The sequence below is a fragment of the Nylanderia fulva genome, unplaced genomic scaffold (genome assembly GCF_048542155.1).
Source record: "Nylanderia fulva isolate GAGA-0341 unplaced genomic scaffold, ASM4854215v1 Scaffold13, whole genome shotgun sequence".
NCBI classification, from domain to species: Eukaryota; Metazoa; Arthropoda; class Insecta; order Hymenoptera; family Formicidae; genus Nylanderia; species Nylanderia fulva.
Window position 1 is genome coordinate 2,237,128 of NW_028189518.1, and position 27,498 is coordinate 2,264,625.

At 42.9% G+C, this 27,498-nt stretch overlaps 1 long non-coding RNA gene across 1 annotated transcript in view; it reads right to left on the bottom strand.

Annotated features, from left to right (window-relative positions):
- The window catches only part of LOC114932432 (uncharacterized), a 250,280-nt gene that overhangs the window by 103,995 nt on the left and 118,787 nt on the right, over nt 1-27,498 (bottom strand). The window lies entirely within an intron of this gene.

The window sequence follows — 27,498 nt, forward strand, 5'->3', positions numbered from 1 at the left end:
GAAATTTGCACCGCACTTCTGTTATTCAGCGTGCGCGTAGAGAGAGAGAGAGAGCTTGCCTGCCAATTAAAAAAGAGACCCACGTGAATTCCCGAGCCCGTGTCCGTTCCTTTGATCACCGACCGACGGCGCAGAAAATTAATTCGGCAAATTACGCGACGCGGGATAAAAGCGGGCGAGAGAACCCGGGTCACCGGGGCTCCTACGATTCCGCCGTGTCGGCGGCCATCCATATGTGTGTAGTACGCATACGAGAGAGCTCTTAACGATATGGAACGCTGGAAGGAAGGTTACGCCGCATATAACCGTCGGTTATCCGAGTAACATTCCGAACATCTTACGAGCGGTCACGCGATATTCCCCGGGGTCCTGAACATTCGTTTCTATAAGACGGTTGCATTATCCCGGAATCCGCCCGACGAATCGTCCTTTCCCACGAAGGGCCCCTTCTCGCTGAATCCCCTCTTCTCGCGTCCCGACTTCAACGTTCCTTTCTTCCTTCCTCCCTTCTTCAAACGCGGCGTGGCGTATCCTCTCACCAAAGGGATTTCGCGTGTGCATAACTCCCGGCATCCAATTAATTATCCGCCGTCTAATTGCCGCAATAATTATGAGCGCGCAAACCGAGCAATAAAATATATAATTGTACATATGGATCCAGCTTCGCTGTTATAGTCGATTGCTATTCGCTGAATAGCGAGACACGATCGGAATTTTATCTCCGTACTTTAAAATCCATTGCAAATTTATAATAATATATGATGATGGTAAATATTTAAACGATAATTAAATTAAATCATTTTTAATTATAATGATGATTTAATTATCATGTGTTCTCTTAATGCTTATATTTTCCGATTTAATTATCCCTAACGGGGGGTGACTACCGAAATAACTTGTTGTTCGATCAAGTCGTCGAAACCTTCAGACGAAATTCGATTTTCTTATTTCGATATGTCACTTGCCGCAGGTAACAATTTCTCGCAGACATCCGAAATGTATTAGCTACATAAGAGTACATATGTACATATATACCACGTTACAATCGCAATCGGTCAAGAAAAAAATGATATCTCTCGTGGCAAACAATAATCGCAAATCTTAAGCGTCGTAAATGACAAAGTCTACTTTTATTGTCTCGCGATATCACTTTCAAGCGGCATGTAAATCAAGATCCGTGCAATTGTTAAACATTAAAAATTCGCCCACACACACAATTATATGCACGCCGTTTATAATTATATTTAAAAAATGTAATAAGCTTTGTGAAGGATATTATACAATAACCACTTAACTATCACTTATATTATAATAGAAGATATAGTAATTTGCCTGAAAAATATTTATTACCCGTTAGCAACAAAAGTGACATTTTACCACATGAGCAACAAATGCAGAGCGAATTATTGATTTTTGTGCGTACATAATTTTCGTAATCTTAATATTCTGTTAATGATACGCGCGATTAATCGTAATTAATTGTTTTCGCGATTATCATGTAAGTGTCGTTAAAAACATCAAAGCAGCAAAGAATCAACAGGAAGAGAAAGATGAGAGGAGACGTCAAAAGAAATAAAAGAGGTAAGTATACGCACACAATATATTGCGATAATAACGAAGGACTATTTCCGAGATAAATCTCGCATGCGTCAAAGATTATTTGTTTTGCGTTAAAGAAATTAGTTATTACAGTGTTCTCGCCCACAATATTACTACTCGTTTTACCATCTGTCATGTGACATTCTGTAATTCCCATTCTGTAATGGAGAAACGCGAGATGCAAAAAAGAGAATATTCATATAATTTATTGCTCAGAAAATTATAGTAACTGGATACGATGCAGGAAGTCATAGTACATTTTGATTTACGTATGAACACATTTTTTCTTTGCTGACTTAATGTTTATCCGTCAGAAATGATCGATCCCAACTACTTATTTTATGACACGAACTATCACATATTTTAACTTGATTTTTCTTATCGCATCAAATAATTCTTCGCAAATTCTCTACTTTATGTATTCTTATAGGATTTTGAGAAAAATTCAACTAATTTTTATAGTATTTTATTTCTGTATAAAATAAAGTTTCTGTAATTTATCGCAGAATTATATAAACAAAATAATATTATATAATAATTATAAATAATATAATTAAAATAATAAAAAATAAAAATAAAATTATGTTCAAATATTTATTCCTGTATTTGTTTATAATACTTTCGATTTTTTCTCGAATTATGTATTTAATACCCTATCAAACAAAGTTAAAAATATACAAAAATACTCTTCTGTATCAAAAAGTATCTTTGGGCTGTTGAATGTGTTCGTACAAGCGGATTACGAGGATCGTCCCGTAAAATCAAGGTCGCGCGATTATATTTCGCGCGATCCATATAGGCACAGCGGGATTTCCATTATCCCCCAGACACAGGAGCAGATGCGAGCGGACCTCACGCGATTTAATTATGTCTAATTAACCGGCGCGGCGGCCGGTGAGCTGAAGGCCTAGTGTTGATTTTCTTACCGCTACTTATTCCATTCCCGCTTCTCATTCTTCCACCCCTCGTATATGTATACACATATATATATTATATATATGCCTTTCGTTGTCGTTCTCTTTCCACCGAAACAAAACAGCACGCCCGTTAAAGTGCGGGCATAATATCCGCGATGAATGTCGTGGCGTTTCCACGAGTCGAAGAAGAAACCCTCTTAAAACGGCGTCGAATAAATACGAAGAGGGGCATAAATTCTTTTCGCGTTTTATGCGCGATATTAAAGACGCGGAACTTTTTAATGGCGCGCGGCGCGCCGAAAGCCGCATCGGCTAAATCGCGGGATTAAATTTGGGGGATCATGAAATAAGCCACGAAAGAACGCTTTGATATTACGCTGCTTGAGCTGCTCAGAAATCGTAACGGTATTACGATTTCTGCACGCCTCGGGCAACGGCGGATTTTTTAAGCCCTCGCAGTGGCTGTATATTATCGTTTAATTGTTATTTTACGGGCGACACTTTATCTGCGTCATTAAGTGCGATCAAGAAGAGAGAAAAGGCGAGAGGCTGCGGCGGATTTCATTAATTTTGTCGCTCATCGATGATCGTATTGTATATCAACCGATCGTTCGGTTGGTCTTTCGCGGTAATAATGAAATCTCGAAGTGATAATTGCTAAATCATTTTCTCTTCGGAATCTTGTTTCTTTTTTTTTCGTACCAAAATAATGGCGACATTGGCACGTGTGGTGCTTGAACATTTCGACGGTCGTAAAATGAAATCGCAAGCAGCTCGATATAATCTCATCGCATTCAAATTAAAACAATGTAATTAACATGTATTTTCGGCGTTCGTGCTCAACAACACATGATTCATTGTGCCTCGTAAGTAGGCGATATACATATTGTAACCTTTAAAGCAAATATAAATCACGTTATAATATTATTCCTTTGGTTTCTGGAAGGTCGAGTAATACCGATCTTATTTGGTGTCAGATTTTTCAATATTTAAAAAGGTAATATATGAAAAGAGAAATTTCTGAAATAACAAATCATTTTAGGTATAAAGCACTTTGCCGTTTTCAATTATATAAACAATAAATTTAAAAGGCACGAGATTTCGAGATAACCGCTTCGGAAAAATCTTAGAAATAGACTCAACTAGCTGCGACGATAAATCACATCACATTATTGCGAAGTTAGAGGCAGGAAAAGCCAAGAGTCAAACAGCCGGTCGATGGTATATTATGTTAATTCGAAAAACTTTATTAGCAGCGTAAATCACTGATTGCGCACGTCCATAGTCGCGCGATATATAACTTTCCAAATATTTTTTTCTTTCCTTCAAGAAAGAGAGAGCCTCTCACGGTAAAGCCGCTTTCACGAACTACACTATAACGGACAAAAGAGTATTTCAAAAATATCGCCGCGCGACAGCGAGGTAGAATTTTACGATCGCAGCTGCGGATCTGCTGTCCGGACCTACATGGATATTTCAGCAGAATGTTTGCAAAGTATTTGCCAAATCCATTAACTTTGTAATTTAAGATCGGTGTCGAGATGTATTTCACAGAGACGCGAAACGATATTAGCGACTATTAACTGGAATATATTGTGTTTCTCCCGAATCTCTTTTGTTCGCGGGCATTTGCAAATTATTCGTAAATTAATTTCGCGAAAGAATATTAAGTCGCTAAAGAATCTCGCAAAAAGGAATTTTCCAAATATTTTAAATTCCTCATCTTTGATTTCTCACGATGAAAACGTTTGACGTTTCCTACCTCTGCCGCTCGAACAAATTAGTCGCGTTTGTCGGTTAAAAACTGGACGGCCTCGTGTGCTCACAACTCGACGATTTCTACTACTACTTATCAATTAGCATCGTTACATCCTGCTTCCGGTCGGTGGAAGTGCCACCTTGCCAGATGGCACTCGTCGAGGATGTACTGTGTTATACGCACCTGTCACCTCGAAATGCACGTGTGCGTACGTAAACGTGCGTATCGACGTATGTACGCGACAAGTACATGTTGCGTAAAAATCTTTCGATAATTGATAAATTAATTCTTTATCACATATTTATCTTCTCAATCTTTCTTTTCGTCAATCATATTTACAATATTGAAGAAAATAATGTTGATAATAATTCGATTATCATAAAATCACGTATATTAAAAAAAAAAGTGCCTAATCATCTTATCAATATCACTCTGTAAAATGCATATCATCCGCGGAATCTTTCGATCTTGATCTCCAACTGCAAAACACACAGTCATTCTTGAATGATAGATTATTAAAAAAAAAAAAAACAATTTAAAATTCAATTTACTCGCGCGACCATTTTACAGTCCTCGCCATCGCTTTCGAAAACGACTGTCAGATTCGAACGTCGAGGTATATCTGGTTTACGTGAAATTTTTGCAGAAAGTATATTCCCGGATCAATACGCGATCGGAGATCCAAAGAGATACGCGTGAAAGGTTGTCGAGCAAATTTACCGCAAGCGTGGTGGGACCTCTAATTTGCGCTCTCGGATATTTTTATCGACCGGTAGAGCACTTTCGAGGGCTAATGATGCCGCGCCGCGGCAAAGAGAGAAGACTGCAGCGAAGAGTGTCGGCGTTCATCGTGTGGCGCGCATCTTATTTGCATTTTTTTCGGCGAGTTTCATTAACCCATGACCCGGCCGGGCATAAGGAAGCGGCGAGCGCGTAAAATAAGCCCGGCTGAATATTCATACCGGATCGGGCAGTGAATACGGTCGATAAATTTCGGAATTTCTTTCGTGAATTCCGGGGAATGGAGGAGAGCACACAGGAAGGGTTTCCCGCTGTCTCTTCTCCCTTCTGCTGACCCTGGCACGGAGTCCGCGAACGATCGACTCGCGCGAGATTCGTGCCGAAGTATAAAATAGACGATCGTTAGTCGACGCGATCGTGGCTGTACGTCACGAGGTTATCGCCATATGGACTTTCCTCCGGCCTCTTTAAGCCTTGAAAAGAACGCGAGGGAACTATAAGTCAGAGGAGATATACTTTGTCGATTTAGCAACAAACATTTTTCTGCACTGTGCGCGAAAAACCTAATTCCTAGAAAATAATTTAAGTATTTAATTATAACATTTCTGGAATTTTAAGTGTGTACAAATATAAATAATAAAAATGTCTATGTATATATATTTAATAATATATTTTATATATTTTAAATTATTATTATATAAGTGCCAGATTATTCTCTAGATAATGATTCTTTTTTACCGAGCCACATCCGGTGGTAGCTAAAGAGCTATATTTGAAGCTTTGACCCCGAGCAAACCTGAACCGAGAGAGATCTATCTCGGGAAGTACAAATTAGAGGGTCGATCCCCGGCAATCCAACCCTTTCTCGAAGCGCACACCCCCACACTCGTTTCTCGCTACAGGTGCACCGTCGACTAATGGACGAAACGAGTTCCCCGAGATATCGCAGCATCATTATAAAACGTTTATTTCGGCGTAAAAGTCAAAGTGCATCGCGTCTGCCCCCACGTCGAGCCCTCCGATGACTCGGGAGTAGAAACTCTTTCTTTATATCGCGGTTACCTTTTTCCCTCCCGAGATATGCCCTCGTGATACCCAACGCGTGGAGTAGTAGTAGGCCTCGATCTTTCACGCGTTTTAGACACGTTCGCAATGAAAAGGTGCGGACAGCCGTTGAGAACGTGATGTCTGTCCGCCCACTTGAATGTAGCAATCTGATTCGCAATTTTTAGGTAATAGCACGTCTGGCGTCGCCTCTCGGACTCCTAATACTCCGCGATGCCTCTTTTCGTACTGTGTACACGGCGTATAAAAATATAATTTGATCTCTTTTGATGTTTCAGTCAAGGTGGGTCTCTGCATTAAAATGCAGAAACATACGAGCGACATGTTGCGTTATGACATATCTAAGCGACGGAAAAAGAGGAATCGCAGTATCTCGAGATTTCAATCGCGCGCATTCGTAGTCAACGCGAGGATCGTAAATATGAAACCAAGTTGCAACACGTCATATAGATCCGAGATTACTTGACCGCTACTTTGTACACACACGGGTGCGGCTTGTATCTATTTTATCAATTTTTCATTGAATTTTTTGATACGCCCAAAAAAACGTTTGTATCGAATCGGTGGCTGCGTGTAAAACACGAAATAACAGCGAGCGAATGACAATTCGAAGAAAGCGTTCGTGACGCTGTCTCCACCAGCTGGCGAAATATTTGCCATAAAAATCGTAAAATGCTCCTGTCGCGCACTCGTCAATATCTTTATCCCCTGTATTAAACCGTCATATCGAGCCGAACACGAGGGTCCCCCATCCTCGACGTAAATCGACCCGGGCCCTTCGTTCCTTCTCGCGAAATTACTCCGCCGGCGCTATATTTACACGCACGCGTGTAGATTACGTGCGTGTACCTTTATTGCCTCTCCAAGGTAAAAAATCGCGGAAGTCTCGGAGCACATGCCTCGGTAATCGATGCCACCTGTTCGTGCGCTCTCTGCGTGTGGACGAAATACAGTTGGACGACGACTCGGGTGCATCGTAAGAGAACGTAACGGGTACCGATACGAATCGAGGTATTTTCGGGTCGCCAACATGTTGAAACACCAATTATAGCGTTGAGAGTAAAGTGACATAAGCGCGGAATGAGATTAAATGCACGTCGCGAGTCGATATAAATTCAAATAAATGTGACTTCTCGGAATGCGAACTCGAAAATCGCGCCCGTAAATATATACATTTATTTCACCGTCAGCTTTCTTCGCAGAGAACGTAAACAAATAATTGAATTAAATTCAAAAGGAAATATCAGATTTACAATTAGAATGTATGTGTTTCGCAATTATTAATAGCACATCTGTTCAATATATGTATAGATATGTATGTAGGTGGAACATCAAACAATTTATCGAAACTTAGTATTTTTTCGAATCAGTATTCGTGCTTCTATTTCATTTCGCGCGACAAAACACCACTATCGAAAACCACAGGGGACACTTCTGAGAAGTTGGATCCTCCCCTGATGGTCAACTATCGCAAATTTTTCCACGAGGTGGTTCCGAGGCATTAACCGCGACCTGGCAAAGACAGAAGGGTGGGTTACCGTCTCGTATCCCCTGAATATTGCCTAGAACGGTTTCCACGAGGGACCACCTGTAGGCCCCGCCGACAAACCGCTAGCAAACCGCAAGACGCGGTAATTACGCCGGGGAGCCCAAAAGTAAAGGCGCACGTTGGGAGGGGGGCAAGAAGGGAGGGAGGGAGAGGGTGAGAAGAGAGCGAGCGGGGTCGCCGTTGGGCGAAGCGGAAAGGAAAAAAAAATCCAAGTCGAAACAAAACGGCGAAACCACATAAAAAAGCACTTAAAGGAAGAACGGGCGCAGGCTGAGACGCGCCGAGAGAAGGCAGAATTTTCGAGAGGACGAGGATGAAAAAGAAGAGAGAGAGAGAAGGAAGAGTTGCGGGCACGGGTGCACGGAGCGTGACAGTGGGTGCACGAGCACCTGCCCATTCTCGACGGAACTCCGCCGGGTCGGTGATTTATGGAAACAAAGGACGGGGCGGGAGACACAGGATGCGCGCAGCATCCCTGCCGCGTTTCACCACGAGGCGATTCTGTCGAGAGGTAAAGAAGCTGACGCTTCTCGGGATACCTGAACTTGGGAAGAATCTCTCACCCACTTCTCACGAATCCCCTGCGCATCTTATCGACGCGGGTTTAAACTTAGAATTGATACGCAACGTTATGATGATCAGCGCGATGATTATTGGAATGTTCATCATCAAAAGAGTTAAGTTTCGCGCAAAGGTAAATTTTCTCTTTTTTTTTTTTTTAATTATTATAATTGTGCTTTTTTTCAAATGTCTAAATAAGAAAACTATTTACTTATTGTTTATTTGAAATGCAAAATAAAAACCTAATTTTTATATATACTTATTGAAATTTTTTGAAAGCAATAAATGTGAGAAGATTGAGATTGAAAATAGGAGCAAAATTTCAGGTAACTTGCGACTACCATATAAGCTTTTTTTTCAAATGTCTAAATAAGAAAACTATTTACTTATTATTTATTTGAAATGCAAAATAAAAACCTAATTTTTATACATACTTATTAAAATTTTTTGAAAGCAATAAATGTGAGAAGATTGAGATTGAAAATAGGAGCAAAATTTCAGGTAACTTGCGACTACCATATAAAAATATTTTTAAAAAAATCTCATAAACGCGGTCCAATAATTTATGTAGCATCTCTCCACCGCGCGGCATACTAAATTATTAATACGATTATATTCGCAAGGGCATCGAAGGCACTGAAGGAAGGCATAAAATTGAAGAACGTAACCGAGGTAGAGGGTCACGCGAGGGTCGACTCCGCCGAAATTTACAATCCATTTAGGCGATACGTACGCGTCTCTCCAACGTGTAATCACCCTTCTCTAGCTGCGTAAAGTCCCCGGTAATTAGCCATCAGTCTCCCCTATTACTCGCTGCGCGTATAAACTTGAAGCTTTATTTATTTCGCCACGGCGGAAAATAAATCTCCCGTCGTCTGAGCGCGAATCTCCGCGCTCATCGCAAACAACCCGGTACGTCGTTCGATGTTCGACGCGACTTTTTCATCGACAAATAACCGTAACGTAATAACCGTTAATAACCGTCTTTGCGGCAGCAGGACTGCCGCTAAGTATCGACGCGTGGGCGAGAAGATGCCGGGACGGCCCACAGCAGGTTGCTTATATACAAAACCAAGCCGTTCCGGAGGAAGAAAGAGAAGGACGATGGATCCAAATATTAAATATCCTTTCTACGTAGTTGAAGAATTTCCTCTTTATAGAGACAAGTATATTATATATTGCAGAAAAATGCAAGAATCAGAAAAAATTCGGAATCATAATTCCGAATCGAAGGTGCTTCATAACGTATATGTTTTGCGCCGCTCTTCCCCGAGGGGATGCTGTCTCGGAATAAATGGCTCTCTCACCTCTGTCCGTTCTAAGGCCCCGTCGCCTCGTAAATCGCGGCCCTTCGCACGCAATTGCGTGGCCGTGTCGCGGATCGGTCGCGCCCACGCTGAGCGTATGAGGACATTAACGCAACAACTGGACCGAAGAAGCTGTAAAACAGCGTTACGTGACGCAGCCGTTCTCTCCTTTCTTCTTCGTTTTCCCTTCCACCCCGAGGCTCTCTCGTTCTGCTTTCGCTCGTCCTGTCCTCTCCACCGAGTGCCGCACTTCCTCGATACTTACGATCGTCCTCGGATAGTTTTATTCTGTCTGGCCGCGTGGGCGGGATACGGCGACTTAGGGACCATCTCTGTTCGTCGATTACACTCCCTCGCTATCTCTGTTCTCCCCGGAATCTATGCAATACATCCCTCGCATTCGGACTTTTGCACGACCATATCTCTTGGTCACCGTCGTGGGAAAAATTGAAGGTACAGTGATTTGACGCGCACTAAAGTCGGTCACGAGATCCCAGAGACCCCAGAGAAGACGCGCTTTTATCAGAGATGATATCGCGCGGCAGTAAAGTAAGGCAGAAGAGACGTCGTCGTCGGTGCGAGCGAGTATTTCAGCGAGTGGCGTGTTCTTCTAGCATTATACCTGGATGCGCGGGCGCGAGAAAGTTGAACGCGCGACGTTTAAATAAATGGACGTAAATCGGCGACGATAAGAATCTCGAAGGTGGAAAGTAAAGCGCCAGTCTGGACAGCCTGAAACCTCGACGACGACGACGAGGTTTTACGTAAGTGCGCGTGTTTCACCTCTCCTAAGGATTAACAATGTGTCCGTTTACCATCCAGAGCAGCGTTCGATTTTACTGCGAATTTTACGTGCATTTAAGCGACGCAAAAGAGAGGTCTTCGGGTTCGGCGCCGATCGATCGATCGATAGGAAACGCACGAACGTAAAGTTTTATGAATGACATATGATATTTTAAATCGGCCAATAGAGCCCAAGCGCGAAAAATTAATTCTTCGGAACTGTATCTCTTGGTTTGAGATTACTAAGTTCCATATATAAATTAATCTCGAACTTACATATGGAGAAAATAGGCGAGAAAAATATAGGTCCGAAAAGTCGCTGAAGCGGGAATCGAACTCGCGTCTTTCACTTTCCGGGCGACTGCTCTTACCAAAGTTTTATATATACGTCTCGCAGGAAGATATGAAACGTCGTCGAATGGTGTATATAACTCAATAGGAAACATTCGGTCTCGCGCGTGGGCGCGAGATATTACACGTGGCGGCATATTTTATATGATCGCTGCGATCTCGCGGAGCTAAATTATCCGAGTACGCTTCGCTCTCGTCCGAGACACCGCAAAGAGAGCAACGGGGGATCATAGGAGCCAGGCGTTGACGGTAATGTGGCGCCGTATATTCCGAACAACGCTCTCGGCAGCGTGCGAGCTGACCGTCCCGAACCAGCGGCTTATGCTTCATACCCGACCATGCGGGTCTTATATCATAATAATACAACGTGTCCTGACGCGCACGTGCGCGCCCCCGAGTCCCTCGCGATTACATCCTTATGTACCCAACGCGACCTGCTCGAGGCAGTAGAGAAACGTCGATGTACACATAATACCTCTATTGAAACATTGCGAAACTGTTCTATAATTATAGAGAGCTTTCAATTTATTTTTTTAAAAATTTCAATTTTTTTCTAATTATACTCTTGAACGAAAGTAAATGCGCGGTAAGAAAATTAGGAGTCTTATTTTATGAGGATCCTGATATTTTCGAATTCGTTTCTCGACTCTGTTCTTACCAGGGCGACGTTCGCCACCGTCCTCGATAACGAAGGGCCGTCTCGAGTGTTCTCTCTCTTGGAATACCACTCAAAGGTTAAAGAACGTTTCAAGTTCTGAGGCCCACGATCTCTTCTCGCAGCGCGTTATTTTTTTGTCGCTCCGGTCGGGCAGACAAAAGCCACTTCGAGACGATGAGGAGGAGACTCTCTCGCGTGGGCCCGGAGGCGAGGGCACCAGTTTGGGTTTTCGGGCAGCGAAGAGAGGAGCGAAGGGCCACCTGCCATATACCGCGGGACCCTCGCTCTTTCCCCCTTTTTTTACGTTCGCCTTATTAGCTATTATTATACGCGTGCTTTGGCTCCGCGGTCTCAACGGGACGGAACCGCTCGCGCCTGTTTAGAAATATTTCACGAGACGTTTTCGACTTAGCCCGACGCCGGGGAGTTCGTTAATCTTTGGACGTAGCCTAAACAAGCCCGAGGACCCACGATTTCGTGGTGACTTTGACCATGATTCCGGCACGCGGGATCACGTACGTCTACATCGAGAAGACCTTTAGCACGTCAACCGGATTCTTGGTAAAAAAAAAAAAAAGAAAAAGAAAAAAAAGAAAAAACTTACGGCCGACTTATCGAAAACTTATCGTGCTGGGTTATCTTCGAGCGCATCCGGTGGCGTTGCTCGATCACGCGAATCACGGATTAATTGATATCGAGGGACTATCGTAATGTGCCGAGTTCGTTGAACCATGCTATATTTGGAAACATGATCCTAGAACAATTATCTGTAAAGCTTCTTCGGAGATTCTCGATAATGCAACTTTACGGGCGATTATCCGTGACGTAATTGCACATGAATATCTTAGAACGCGGAAGCAACTTTGCACTTACGAGATAAGCAATTGTTGTTTCATTAAAAATTCTTTAGTTCTTGCATTAAGGATATGATGCATCAAATTAAACAATTTATTAAACAATTTTTCAAACCAGTAATTTTCAAAGAAAACCAAAATAGCACGTTGTTTGTAAGATTATTGCATTTCGCCAATGAATGTGACACTTTTTAATCAAAAAAATTAGTAACATGTTTAATTGTGCGCTTAATCAAAAAACAATCGTAATTTAAATTTGATTCACAAAAATCTTATCTGGGAGAACAAAAGGGCAACGACGTAGAAAAAAAACATACGTTGCTATTGACCTACTCATTTTCTGATAATAAAACGTGAGATTAATAATTATTACATATTTCTCCTGTTGACCCAAGTAAGAAACATCGATTATGTAAGATTTTATGAATCGTGCTTGACAGCTAAAATAATCGGGATGACGAGAGCACAATCGAGAATAATTTCTATATAATTTTGGGCTTCCGTAAAATCGAAGAAAAAGAAACAAAGACGTTCGCGTGTGTGTCTTGCATACTCCAGTCTGGAATAAAACGCGTCTCGGAGATATCCTTAACGAGGCACGTGCGTGCCCGCGCGATGCGCATGCACAACATACATATATGTATACACAACCGCGTGCGCAATGAAAGAAAACGAGCAACGGGAAAGGAAGGACGTCGAGCACGATAATCGGCAATTTATCGCTGTTTTCGCCACTCTTGGAATTCGGTTCTCAGCCGGTGGCACGGGCGTGTTTAAAAACGCGTTTGTATTCGATCGTTCATCGTGAATTAAATCGGCGCGATCGCAGAGAAAAGAAGAGAGAGAGAAGACTAATAAAATCTGACGCGCCGAAACGACCGGGAGGACTTCGCAATCCGGGTCGTCGTTTCCGTCATTGTGCCGCGATAATAATACGCGCGACCTGTCCCCGGCGGCATTTTTAATCCGGCCTCGGTGTACCTTAGCCTTAGCGCCGACACGGCTTTCAGAAAAGCCGACGCGACGACTTTCAAAGGCGTGGCGCCTCTACTCGCCTCCAGCGAGCGAATATTTCAGCTTATATACTCGCTCGTGTCGAACTCGCGTCCTCGCGAAGAATCGTTATTATAATACACACACGAAGTCATTATCCGCGTAATATATATTTCGTATAATAACTCGTTGACGTTGTGCACAGCATGGAAATGTAATTAATTTTTTTTTTCTAGCAATCTATAGATTCTTCAAAATGTTAAAGGTGCGACCATGAATTCGTTCGAGAGATGTAAAATAAGAACGCTCTTTTTATATTCGGTCCGCATTTCTCCTCTCCGTTAGCTTATTCGTTTTCGTCCAAGGTGGAAAGAGGAAACTGCAATCTCTGGTCGCGACAGGGTGCCGAGATAGAGGCAATCTGCAAACACGAATTGGCCATTTGGCGGGTGTGGTGACGCATATGCGCGCGCGGCATAATTTGCTTTGGTACCGTAGGCCCCGCTTTTTTTTCTCTCGAGATTCGCGATTCGTTCCTGCAGTAATGCACGACATTCGGTATTCTATTCGTATATCTGTATAATTTCGTAAGCATTGTGATTAATAATATAATATAATTATTACCGATAACAATAATGTATTTTCTAATAGTATATAATCTGCACTTTCAAAAAAGGAAACAGAGATTTTTGTAAAAAAATCGTTTGAGAGCGATAAAAAATTATATTTCGCTAACTTATTTTACCATTTTGAATCGGTTTAATGACTTATTTTAACAATGCGAAAAAAATAACAGAGCTGTGTCGCAATCTAGTTTTGTAATCTAATTCTGCGAGCGAGCCCATAGATGGAGGAGAGCCTATCGTAACACAAAAAAAAAAAAAAAATAAAAAATAAAAGTTACTCGTGAAAGGGCCCTAACTTTTGAGGCTGGCAATTATGCCGGTATTTACTGCCGCGACCTCTCCCGAAAACCATTGTGCTCGTGCCTGCATTTGCATCCCCCGCAAGCAAACGCGACTGTCGATTGTTTTAATAGCCGCTCCCGCAGGCCTCAACCCATAAACTTCATTGTTTAGGCACGCCTTTTTGGCCAGTCGGCCACGACGTGGAAACCAACAACGAAGTAAAACGTATAGAGCTCGCCAAAACTCCAATACCGCGTAACAAAACATACATTTCGAGATATATAGTTTTCTCCCTTTCTTTATATATATTTCTCCCCTTCTTCGCGAAAACAAGCATCTAACAAATCGCAGTTTGTATCTGAGAATCTTGAATATTCAGGCCTCAATTTCGAAGGAGAAAAATGCGAAGAATAATCCTCGTGAAAATATCCATTTGAAATTTCAACCTGCCTCGCGAAGGGCAATCTTTTTTTTTTCCTTTTTTGAAGAGGGTTAGAACGAAATAAATTTCCATTCTGTCTCGGATGAGAGCTCGTGGGAGTGTCCTGATGGAAAGTCTTTAGTTTGAAATAAATCTAAAAAGGACTATCCGATGAGATTTTCCGACCGCCCTGCTATAAAAAACACAGAATCTTATTGATTTATCGAATAATTTATCTAAAATTGTATAATCCTTCCGAACGTTCATTATAATATCTTAGATGTAAAACGTGGTATTAAAATTATCTTTTCGAGAATATGCACGATGGCGAGATCGAGAGCGCGTGTAGAACAACCATTTTAATTATTCTTGTTAAAGAGCACGCAACGCACACGTCGTTAAATGCACAAAGATATCTCTTTTATAGATGCCGCGCAATTGCGAGCAGTCGGCGGAGGCCTTGGTTCGGAATGGTTCACGTGGAAACGCGCGCCTCGCGTGCATCGCGCCGCGGTTTATATTAAGAAATTAACAATGAACTCTCTCGCGCGCAATCGATAAATTAAGCCAACGAAACGGCCGCCGCGTGCTGGCCGACGAATCCGGAGAGCTAAATTAAATAGCGCAATTAAATAGCAGTTTGTACTCGTTGCTCTTAGATGCGCTAGGACCGCTAGAAGATAATTACTTCGAAGGTTTTAATCGACGGAACCCGGGGATAATCAAAGTGATTTAGCGTGCAGGCGACGCCACAGGGTGCCCGGTCGCCTCCCGCCGTTCGAGGGAGACCTGAAGAGACTCCGAAGGCAAACCGAAAACCTGCAGGGAGCGCTTCACCGCGACCGTCGTCTAACCACGTACGCCATCGATTGCGGATTCACCTGCCTAACGGAAGTCTCAGCACCTCTCCGAGAAATCGGAGTGAGCGAGAGAAAAACGGATGAGGATGGCGCCAAAACTGACGAATTCAATGAGTATTCCGTGTTGTGTCCCGTGGATTTGATCGATCACTCGCTCTCGGAAGTCGAGACGCAAACTACATCCTTATCTCGTCGGGTTTCTTTTTTCTGACCGCTTCCTGTTCACTTTAAGTGGGTCGCCGATAATCGTCGAAATGGTAAAACCGTTAAAAAAATGAGGATAAATTACAGATAAGAAGTTTTCATTCATCCTCTTAGTGAAAGCATTTTAACAATGCCAAAAAGCAGTAGGTAAAAATTTGTATCAGAGATGAACGGTCGCTTATCGTCCGAGATAAAGCAAACAAAAGAACTCCGCTGATAATTAAGAGACATCTTCGTGAACGGCAGTCAAAAAGTCTTTCCCTGGACCACACCGAAAACTCGATCTACATTCAACTTGCACGTATGGGCGTTTGACAAAAAATAGGAGTACATCACTCTTGCTAAGGAAGAAAGAAAGTTCTACGCGCTATCCTCATTAACGTAAGGTTCCCCTGATGAGGCGTTCGACGCTCTCAAGTCCCGAACTCGGTGATGCATTGTCTTGAGAATTAGTTCCCGCGCGTGCATGCGCAGGAACTCGCGCACTCAATCCTCGTGCAGATCGTCCGCGTGAGAGCGGGATACCTCCTTGCTCTCCCCGCAGTCGATCACTTTAATCGATTTTGCCCGAGCCGACGCGCAAGAACCGAACGGATCGTTAGATCGGTCTGATGAATGGCTGAATTATCGGCGCGGAGCCGCCAATGAATATCGTTAATGAGGGTGGCGCGTTTCTCGATGGTGGATTCGCATAAATTTATACCGACTGCCCGGGCTTCTCCATCAAAATTTTATCATTTGCATCGTTTTTTTTCTCCACGCGAAAGATTGAGAGTATTAGAAAAGGTTCTAAATTAATTCCCATAACTTTCAGACGTTGAAATTCGTTCTGCGATTTAATTTAGGTTTCGGATCCCTTTCAGGTTTTTCTCGAAAAACGTTTTCCGCAAAATTCTCGAATTAATACGAAAAGAATTTTGGTACCCGCTTCTTCGGTGGTCGCAGTGATTCAGTTCTTGGGGTGTCCACAAAGAAAGCGAAGGACTGATGCTCATAATTAAATTCTATTGTTCCGTGGTATTTACGGGACAAAAGTGCCGACGAGTGAAACGCCCCGGTAAAATCTGGCGTGAAACTGAAACAATAGATAGAAAAAGTTCGGTCGCTTTCAAGCAGGAAACACAGTGGTCCGTCCTTTTCCGGGAGGTTGCAATTCTTCGGAGTGGCGGAAGAGAGATTACGAGGCTGCCGCACGCGCGGATTTTATAGCTTACTGACAATGAGACGCCATTGAAAACCTACTGCATTTTGGAGATGCCACCATGGAAAAGAAGCGGCACGTCGAAGATAAGAGTCATCTTGCTTAGAAACAATGCAGGTATCTATGGCGCAGCATGATGAATGAACGTCGGAACGAAGAGCTCGTTTCGAGAGATGCGCTCTGAAAAATCATGTAAAGAGAGAGGCGGTGCCGCGCGGTTAAGAACAGGATGAATCCGATAGAGTGCGAGGAGACGTTTCCATTATAGGTGAAATTGATCTTTTCCCATGATCACACCTGCCAGAGATTCGTCGCGCCCGCGTCGAGATTGAACGGATTGAACCTCGAAGAAGAGAAAGAACTATCGAAACATCGAGGAGCGATCTCCATCGATCATTATACGCCTATTAAATCGCGTGGGAGTGAGATAATCACTTTGAAAGAATAGAGAATTATTATGACTTTAATCCTTTGAAGAAAAATGATTACTTCGTACAGAATATCAAATTAACTATTATATGTTTATTACTTTTTATCCTTATTAAATCAACTATAATAATCAACATTCTCGCATCCAACTCTACTAAACATTCTATAAAATTTCTAAAAAATATAAAGTCTAAATTTTAATCTCAAAACTCGAGAATTATTCCCTACGAATAATTAATTATCAATTTGTACGATTATTTAATTCTCACTATTAATGATCCGTAAGCATATTGAAGCAATGATTTTTATTTAAGCAAATGTATCACGCGACCTATTTACATTCAAATCAAGGCGATAAATGAATTATATAAATGAATTAATTTTAATTTATAGAGGCAAAAATTATTTTTTTAACAATGCTTATTGATTTAAATATATTTTGCATCATATTTTAAGAATATATACAGAGTGTCCCTAAAGTCTGTTACCACCCCTAATATTTCGAAATTTTGATTCATTTCCGAAATATTAGGGGTGGTAACGACGGACTTTAGGGACACCCTGTATATATGCGATATATTAATTAATATTAATCAATAGTTAATTTAATTTAGTTATTAATTTGTTCAATAATTATACAGATCAACGTATAAGTGATGAGTTATTATTTTATTTTAAAATGCAAATAAATATATTGCGGATGAGAATCAATTTACTCCTGAAATTAGACGGAAAACAATTTTCCCAATCGAGATAAAACAACTTTCTCGCACGCAGCTGACGCGTCACTACGTCAGTTTATGAATCATAAATAATTATCGATACGCATCAGACTGATTTTAAATGCTCGAATTGAAGTTTGCGCGGCTCCACGCTCGATTAGAGCTGTTTGAATGGCATAAAAACGATAAGAAAGCACCGTAAAAGCAGTTCTCTGTAATGAGAATCCATTCGTTTGTCCGTCTGCCCGTTTCGCAAAAACCGGGTGCCCCCTTCCATTAAAAGTTGCAAACGATCTCCACCTAATGAGATACCGAGACGTTAATGGTCGCTTTAATTGGGTTGTTAATTTTCGGAGATGAATTCATAGGTTAAAAATGCAAAAGCTAATAGCGCCGGGTGGGTGGAGTCCCACGGATTAAATGGGCTATTTTCAGACCCTTTGGCGCCCGCATACGAGGCCGAGTTTTTTATAACGGGCGCGCTCGCTTAGTCGGATCTCTTTTAGCGAGACTTTCGGAATCTTTTTTATATAAATTAGGAGATTAAATCTCCCGTGTGCGTGTTTGTATATTATTGAAGCAACGCCGTTGAAAGACGCAACAAAGAAAACTATTGTACTCGCTTTCGCATTATACGAAAATAAGGCGCGTTATTTGCATTCATATTTCCATATATTAATAGAATTTTAAATCGACCTCCTTTCCAGCAAAAATTACAAAGCAGTTTTCGAGACTTCTTCTAACTCTCGGCTAACTTTATTTTCACAGTTTAACCAATTCATTCTCTACAAATTCCCGGGGTTGTCGTATAGATACATTCCTTTCTCTCAAACGTCCCATTCGAATACGTTCCTCTCGCGGCAAAAAGCTTAGTGAGAGATCGATATCGATAAAAAAGAAGGCAGATAGAATACAATTGCTGCGGGCGCCCGCGCGTATCGCGCGTCCAAGTATGAAATCTCGATTACCGCATGGACTTTTCCGCCCCGAGAAATTAGACGTAAGGCGTGTCGAGGCGAGGGTGGAACAGGGGAGACTCCCCAAAGGGTCCTACGTAACAATGAGCAGAAAGAATGCGGCGAGACGAACCAGCATTAACGACGCTCCATTGTCATCGGTTATGGAGAAGCCATTATCTCTTATCCTTTGGGTTCTTTTTTCTGTTCCTTTTTTCAGGATGTAGAGGGATATCCTCGATTTCGCAGAAGTCGCGCTTCGAGAATGAACCGCGGAGCTCCATAATTCTATCTTGCGGCAATGAGAAACGTCAACCAACCTCTCTAGCCAGGTGTTACGTAATGATAATTAAAGAGGCGAGCATGCGAGATACCTATATTGCTTTTATTAAAATATGATCAAAGTACCTGTCATCCCTTCATACACGGCTTAAGATCGAGTATTGCACATTTTTCTACGTAGCCGTACGTTATATATCGATAATATCGGTAAGGTTGATCGAGGACCGGCCGATTACTTAATGCCTCCGGGCGAGATACGCTCAATTTTCACGTGAAATTACACGCGCGATCAGTTACCGCGACACGCCGTTGGTTTTACGCGCCACTTGTCTATCAAATCGAAAGTATAGGGTTAGGCGAAGAGGCCTGGCGGGTGTTATCCATTCTTGAGATCCATGTCAGGCGTCCTTATTGCTTTCCATTATCCCGCCAAGCACGTACACACACATGCCTCGTGTCTGTTACTGATGAAAAATTGCGATCCTCCACATCGATGAGCCTTGTCTCGCACGATCTTCGAAAGAAGACGACGATAAGAAAGAAAAGAGAAGATGTCGATTTTACGTCGTACGCACTTGGACGATTTAGAATCGTACAATAATTATTCATAAAAATCATAGCCACGCGAACACGAACAAAGACAAGATACGCGCACGTGCGCGCGGTCGTTCCACAAAATTTAACGCTAAACACCTCGTAATTAATACGTTGACCTCGCTGCAAACCGGAGGTTGCGGTTTTGAATTGCTCGCTTAAATCGAGCTCTTCGTGAACACCGCTATTACGGATTTTCTAAAGTCAAGCTCGTTCGATCGTAAAACCGGAGAAGGCATTCGCCGTTGCTCGAACGCGCAATTTATCTTTTCAAAGTGCAAGAGTTGAACCGTGAAAACGGAAAACTGTAGGATAAGTTTTCTCAGTTTTCTCCATCGCGAAAAAATTTTGTAAAATTTTAAAATACAAAAAATGATAAAAATCGTAATAGATGCAGGGATCGGCAAAAAATTAAGAATAAATTATTATTTGATTATTTGATTAATTATTTATCAATAGTCTGACATAAATGATCACTTTGAAAAAAAGAATACTGTCAAAAACGAACTGTATTTTTTTTCAACTTTAATCACTGATTAATCATTATCCTAATCATGTTATCTTTAATGAAAGCTAAAAATAATCGATAATGCCGATCTCTAAATAGATGACATCACGCATATGTACGAAATGCCCTATTATCGAACATCTTGTACATTTACGTAATCGCCTGCAGTTTGCTTCGGCTAATTCTCGAAGAACCAGCTCTCTCTGTCTCTTTCGCTCTCTCGAGTTGACGACTGCTCTCTCCGCACGCTGGATCCCACGAATCCGGCAGGCGGCATTCAAAATATCGCTATAATGAGCGCTGACTACCGGCTACTCCTCGCGTGGCTCTTCGCTACAGCAGGCTACCGTGGAACATTCCTTCGCTATATCCTAGCGTACGCCCCCGTTGCTCGAAATTGGACGTGAATCGGCAGGGGCCCCGACGGCGGTAATTGCGGCACGAATATATACCGCGGGTGCAAAAAACGTATCAGCATTCCGGACGCGCGGCGCTAATAGCAGACTGGCCACGTCATAATATCAGAAGCAGGCGAACGATCGCGGTTCCCGGTGCTCGCCCACCGGCTAATAACAATAATTAGCCTAGGGTGAAAATCATCCTACCGGGCGTTTTCATTGGCGCGGTGGTGGGTGAAACTATGAAGGTGAAGTAGAGCGTCTAGAGAATGACTGATTATCCTCTCTCTACGAGAGAGAGAGACTAAAACGCGTGCGTACGAGTTTACCACCATCACGAGGAAGTTTGACGCCTCTCGTGCTAGGAAAGAAAGATGATTTCGCGGTTAGACTAGCCTTAACGACCACCGCTAATTGCCGAAGCGAGGACGTCCATCGATAATTGCTTACGCAAGTAAGAGGTGTTTTGATGCTGCAGGCGCGTTAAATATCATAATTAATTGCACCGAGGTAAATCAAATAAATCACCGTGCTCTCTCTCTCTCTCTCTCTCCACGTGTATCATGCCGAGCATTATAAAGTCGTATAATTTTTGTCTCTACGGTTAGTCGCAGTTCCTTAGGAGAAAAAAAATCATCAGAATCGAGTTTAACTAAAATATCATAAAGTATGGTGGTCGCAAGCGACTCGTTAACCGTGAACCACGATGATCGATAGACCAGGTTTATTCAGGAAGATATATCGATGATACCTACTTCTCGGTGGCCGTTTGCGTCGCTTTCGCGACGGTGTTAAGGCGTTAAGTCGTTAAGTAATCGCTCGTGCGCAAGCGGCGTGTTACCGGGCGCGACTGCTCGCTAAGAGATTATGCAAGTCTCTCGACATACTGCGTACGTGAACGTACGTACAGGTAAAAGTGCACCTGCATAGGATGCACGCGGAACGAGACGCATGTCTCGCTGCAACACGCAGGATACCTAATTCGATGCACTCGGCCGCGCGACAACTTGGCTCACGCACGTGTTACGTAATCGCGAAGAGTACATATATAAGCGCCGTCGCGCTCTTATCTAAGTTCAATAGCTCCTTTATTGACGCACCTACACCGTTGGTTTTTGTCGCGATAAGAAAAAAAGGAAAAAAAAAAGATAGCCTAGAAAAGATAGACGACGAACTCGATCGAACTCGATAATAAGAAAAAGGGAACGCATATCTCTGTGCTTGAACGTGCGTAACGTTGAAGAATCGTCTCGCCGTGGTGAAGATAACGGATAAACGCGATGACGTTAATTTATATTGTACTCGGCGAGTCAAGCAAGACGGAACTGAACGTGTATCCATGACGAATGGCATTATTCCGGAATATATCACAAAGTTGAATGATTTTACGACTTCTTTTTAATGAATTCCCGATAGACGATAGAACGAAAAGTATTAGATTTCTTCCTAATTAAATATGTTAATTCACGATGCGCATTCTGTCTCCCTCTCAAATTCCCTTAATTATTCAACACTCTGATGACCGTAACGCAATGATAGTATGCCTTTTTCAAGTTGGAAGTTGACGCAACGCTATGTATTTTTATGAGCCGATAAGAGCGGCTACCGGTATTCATTATTCCTCTACATCATACGACTAGTAAAATGTTAATAACCTGCTACTGTGTAAGATTTAAAACCTCGTTAACCATATACATTCGCGTTCATCATTTTTTCCCCACCCCATCTCTGTATATTCCGGCGTGAAAAATACTCGAGATATATAAAACGATTAAAACACGCGTGATTTATTTTATTCCACACAATTTATTTTGCCGTCAAATAGAGACACGCTGCGCAAAGTTTGCCGAGATTTATTCGAACAGGCCGCTCGCTCTCCGGTCGGATATTTCGGCGATGAAATCGTCGAATTTCGCAGTCGGCGAGACGCGACGTGACGCGACGCGGCTCGTTACCATTCGGGTTAATTGCCCGGCAGTGGGCTGCGCCCACTCTCCCCCTCGGACCTCGGTTGTTATGCACTCTCTCGCAGGCTGCACACGACGACGACGCTGCGGCGCGCTGACGTGGTCGCTTATGCGGTGTTGTTGCACTCGCGACTCGCTCGAACGTGGGGCTGCCGCAATTATTCGCCGCAGTTTCGCGTTCCGCCGGAGTGTCACGGTGACGCTCCGGCTATGCCCTCCAAACGTCCGATGCATTCAGCTCGCTCATTATGCACCTCCATCTCTCTCCTCCTCGCCCGTATACGCAACTACGCTTCGTCGCATTCGCGCTTCTTTTCGGCTTTTTGTTACACGCTATCGGAACGTCTGTTTTGCTGATACAACAGCGACTGTTGTAGCGACGACGTCCTGGTTTTTATATATTTTTTTTCCTCGTTTATTGTTGAAGTAGTTTTTATTTAAAAAATTCTTTTTCAATATGACGTGGCTTCCGAGAAGAATGCAAGTCGATTTCTTCGTTTGAAAATCCGGGAGGGCATTAACCCTCCCGGACTGTTCCTTCTCCCTCCGTATTTTTCTTTCTCTCTTTCGCTTTTTCGTCCTCCTCTGCCTACCTATCTTTGCATAAGTTTATTCAGTGAACAAAGGAATCGCTGGAGCGCACCGCGAAGTCGAAATTTGGGCGTTCGGAGCACTGCACCATGCAGCATGACGAAAAGGGGAAGTGAGTGAATAAGTACATCACCGAATGTGTCAGGGAAAGAAAGGAAGAAGCGCTTATTGATGCTCCAAGACAGACAGAAGGAAATGTAGAGACAAGGAGGCATCGCGTATTATATTTCCTATCGTGTTTCTCTTATTCTCTTTGATACCGTCTTCCGGAATTTATCAATATAAATTAGTTATAATAATCGAGCGAGAGAACTGTCAAAAAAATAACGAGGCAACGTAAAAAATCTAGAGAGAATCACGAGTTTAGATAATCGAAAAAAAATTTCTCATCGCGTGTCTCTTCCAAACGTTCCATTCATCAAACTTCCCTGGCATGCATGGTAAAAATAAAAAAAAATTCGCTCCCTCGACGATAAAGAATCCCGCCGACCTTCCGATTCCACCTTCGCATGCAAGGCTAGTCCGATTAAAATTCACACCTCGAGCCTCCATGCTGTTCTACTCTCCGACCACGGAGCTCGTATATCTTTCGGCCTTTGACATCGACGTGTTCCGGGCGGCGTGACGAGATTCACACCAAGCCTACTCAGCTTTTGGAAGCTGAAACCGCCGTCTGGCGCTTCAACAACAACGAGTATGTGCATGCGCGCCGAAAGTGTACGGTCGGTGTGTGCGTGCGGCACGTTTAGGTCGACACTCACGTATGTAGATGCGATAGACGCGAGAGATGGTCGCGATGACTGCGCCATGGACGGTTCCGGCTAGTGGTGCGCAGTTCCCTTTCGGTCCGTGCTTCTCTTATCTCCCCGCGTCTCTCCGACGTCCCTCTCGCCCTCGCCTCGCGCCGGTGCGCACACCCTGTGTGATACGCGTGCATACGTACACGCAAATCCGGCCGCGTGTACGTGTACCGGTATGTACACGAGGCTACAAAGCGTGCCACGTTCCGGCGGGCGTGCTTCCTCCGGGTGTCCGCTCCAGTGGGCCAAACCAACCGGCCAGCCCCAACCAGCTCCGACCAGCCGGTCCGACGACCATTGAGATTACGCGCGCGCTCTCTCTTTCTCTTTCCCTCTGACTAACGTTCCTTTTTTTTTCTCTCTCTCTTCTCGGAGACTGGCCTCGGTTCCCTCGACTCTCGCTTTTTCCTTTTGATTCGGCTGTCGCGATAGCCCGCCTACGTACGCCAGGATTTCTTGTACGAGTGGCGAAAGAAAGAGCGGATTCATTTCGGGGGTTGCGGCGCTGTCGAAATCGAACGAGATTACCGTGAGTTTATTTACTTCGTCACGTTGGCAGCGGTAGTTGTACGTATAAGTTAAAATTGAGTCATCGATCACGATTATCGACGATAAAAGAAAATTGTCTAGGTGTAATTATGAAGGGACCAAAAATAGAGTATGTCTAACACGGATCGATCATTTTAAGATTATAGATAAGTGAGAAATCGAAATCGGGAATAACGTTTATCCGAAAAATTCTCCTTAGTAAGCAAACGGTAAGTAAGCAATCCCTTATTTATCATTTATCGCGGGAAGCGTCTATCAAAGTCTGTATCAGCAAGAACCGTGAAACGGTTGAGTTATCGAGGTTTACGTTTTCTTTTTTTCTTTTCTTTTTTTTCATCAAATTGCATCCCAAAAAAATGAGATTTGCCAGACTGAACGAAGTTATCGGCGACTTTAAATAACATTAAACCTCTCGCATGTATACATCGACAGATTTCGCGGAATTCGAGAGATTATGTCACAGTTCGTCGGCTCTGTTCTCCCGCGTGGCACGTGCACGCGTCGATGTTGAGTCTGCGGAGAAGAGAGCTCGGACACGCGTCATGGACTCACGCGTGCAAGCCACCACGACGGTTTATCTCGTAATTTTGTACGGAAAAAAACGCAATCATACTTACGTTACCGAATTATTTTCAGTAAGCTATTATTAACTATTTCTAACTTGCGACACACAATTATCTACAAGACACCACTTTTCGAAATTTTCAGACGTAACAAAATGTTAAAAATTATGCCTGCTTTGCGAATCCATCTAGATAACATAGTGGCGCAACATTTCACCTTGACTATTTTATTCTCAATACGCATATATTTTCGTTGCATATGCACATTCATTAAATTGCTAGAATAGTTCCTTTTAATTCTAAGCTTGATCTCGCGAATCTGAAGCTGTCCGAGAGACGCAGATGATAAATTTGCAACTTATCGAGGCGGATACTTTGTTGATCGACTGTACTCGCGGTTCGTCTCAGCGGGTCATCCACGAATGACCCACGTGGCGACCCCGCCGGACGGATAGCCGCGATGCCCCCTGCGCGCACGCGATAACACGCACGACCGTAACGGCGTGTTTTTCGAGCCTCTCGAAGAAATAAGGAGCCGAGTTGGGGTCATAGGTCGAAGATACCGGGCGCACGCAAGCCGCCTTTATGCGCTGCCGAATGGCGGGACGACTCCGCCGCAGCGATCGGTGGAGAAAAATGACCGTGGAGAAGAAAGGGAGGATATATAGATGTAGCGTGAGGAAAAGGAGTTAAAGGAAAAAAGGGAGAAAAAAATACGCGCCGCGCGGCTGGAAAGTCGGGATGAAAGGGAAAGAGAGAAAGGGAGACGAAGCTCGTGCGATGAGCGAGAAATAAATAGGAAGATAGACGAGCAAACGAATGAATGAGAAAAGAGAAGAATATGCGGAGATGCGAGAGAGACGAAGAGGAACAAAATGGTTTATAGAAGAGATATTTTAACCTAATAGCCTGATGCGGCACTGATACGAAGATGCTTGTGATATATTTTATATTTAGGTTCAATCGCGCGCTTCGAAACTGGCTTCAAAAGTGGCTGCTTATGAGAGCCATCTTCATAAAACTAACTTTGAAAACTGGTTTTTTGTCAACGTCAATGAATCTTGCGGTGCCATTCATATGCATCGATAACGTGACACGAAGACGGAGAGCTCGAAAAAAAAAGAGTATCTTCGCAGCATCCACGCACACATATAATCTGACGTATTCACGTGTTTATATGTGACAGCGAGACTGCGTGATTTTCTCCAGTATGATAATTCTTATTTACTAGTTTGAGAGAAAAAAAATCGAAAAATAAACCCATCGCACGCTATGTCGAGGAAGTTTATTAGCAATGTACTGTTAGATGTGTACACATTTCATAAAATCCTACAGTAATTTAGGTGAGGAAACTTTTTTATATGCACAATTGATTCAGCTAGACTTGCGTCATCCATCGCGGCCGACTTTGAAATTCATTCCCGTAGGCGACAAAATGATAATGACCGCTTCCAACAACGAAGGCCGTATAGAAGATAGCCGATGGAATAATGTTAAAGCTTCGGACTATGTAATTATTATTATTCACGACGTGTCCGCACACATGAATGAGTCGATAATAAATTATATATTTACGAAATACATTAGGACTGCTTTTCACTCTCGGTCGAATTCCGAAACGCAATTTAGTTCTGTAATAACACGTAAAAATTTGTCGACTTGCGTCATAAAACGTCGTATCGTAATTTTTTTCTCGTTGTCAATCAGCCAGTTATCGTATATAGATTTTTGCCGCAAAAATAAGCACCGTCGTCGGATTGATTGATATCATGAAAACGATTCGTCGCGCCAAGAGAAGAGATTTACGTCAACGATGTTATCGAAATGGTGCACCGTACTACGCCGTATCGAATCTAATCGGAACGCGACGAGAACCTTGAGAGAATTTTATCGCGCCGATAACCCTAAGATTCTCATCGGCTCAAACTTATTTCATGAAAGATTGTATTGCACGTGATTCGATAAAAGGAGCAGCTAGCTCGTATAGATATCATCGCCGATCGATAAATGCGCCTTTATTGAAGTCTTTCCCCGGGATTATTCCTCATGATTTCACGAGCACTCGCGATACGTTTCTCAGGCTCGAGATTTATTCTCGAATTTAGCTCGATAAAACAATTTAAAATTAATAAAAAAAATACAGTCAGCACACGCTTCGTGCCAATAAATCTCAAAGGCTCATTACACCGAGATATATTCCCATCGCTATGCACTTTCAACGACCTCGGGTTCACGCTCTCTTATGAAAAGTCCAAACGATCGGCGGCGCATTAACAGAATTATCGCCATTTTTAAGATAACGCTGTTCAAAGACATCGACGAAGCCGGCTTATCGCTGCCCCACATGAAGCGACGCGACCGATTTATCTCGCGACACGTAAACGTTCATTAATCGCGCGCGCACTCAT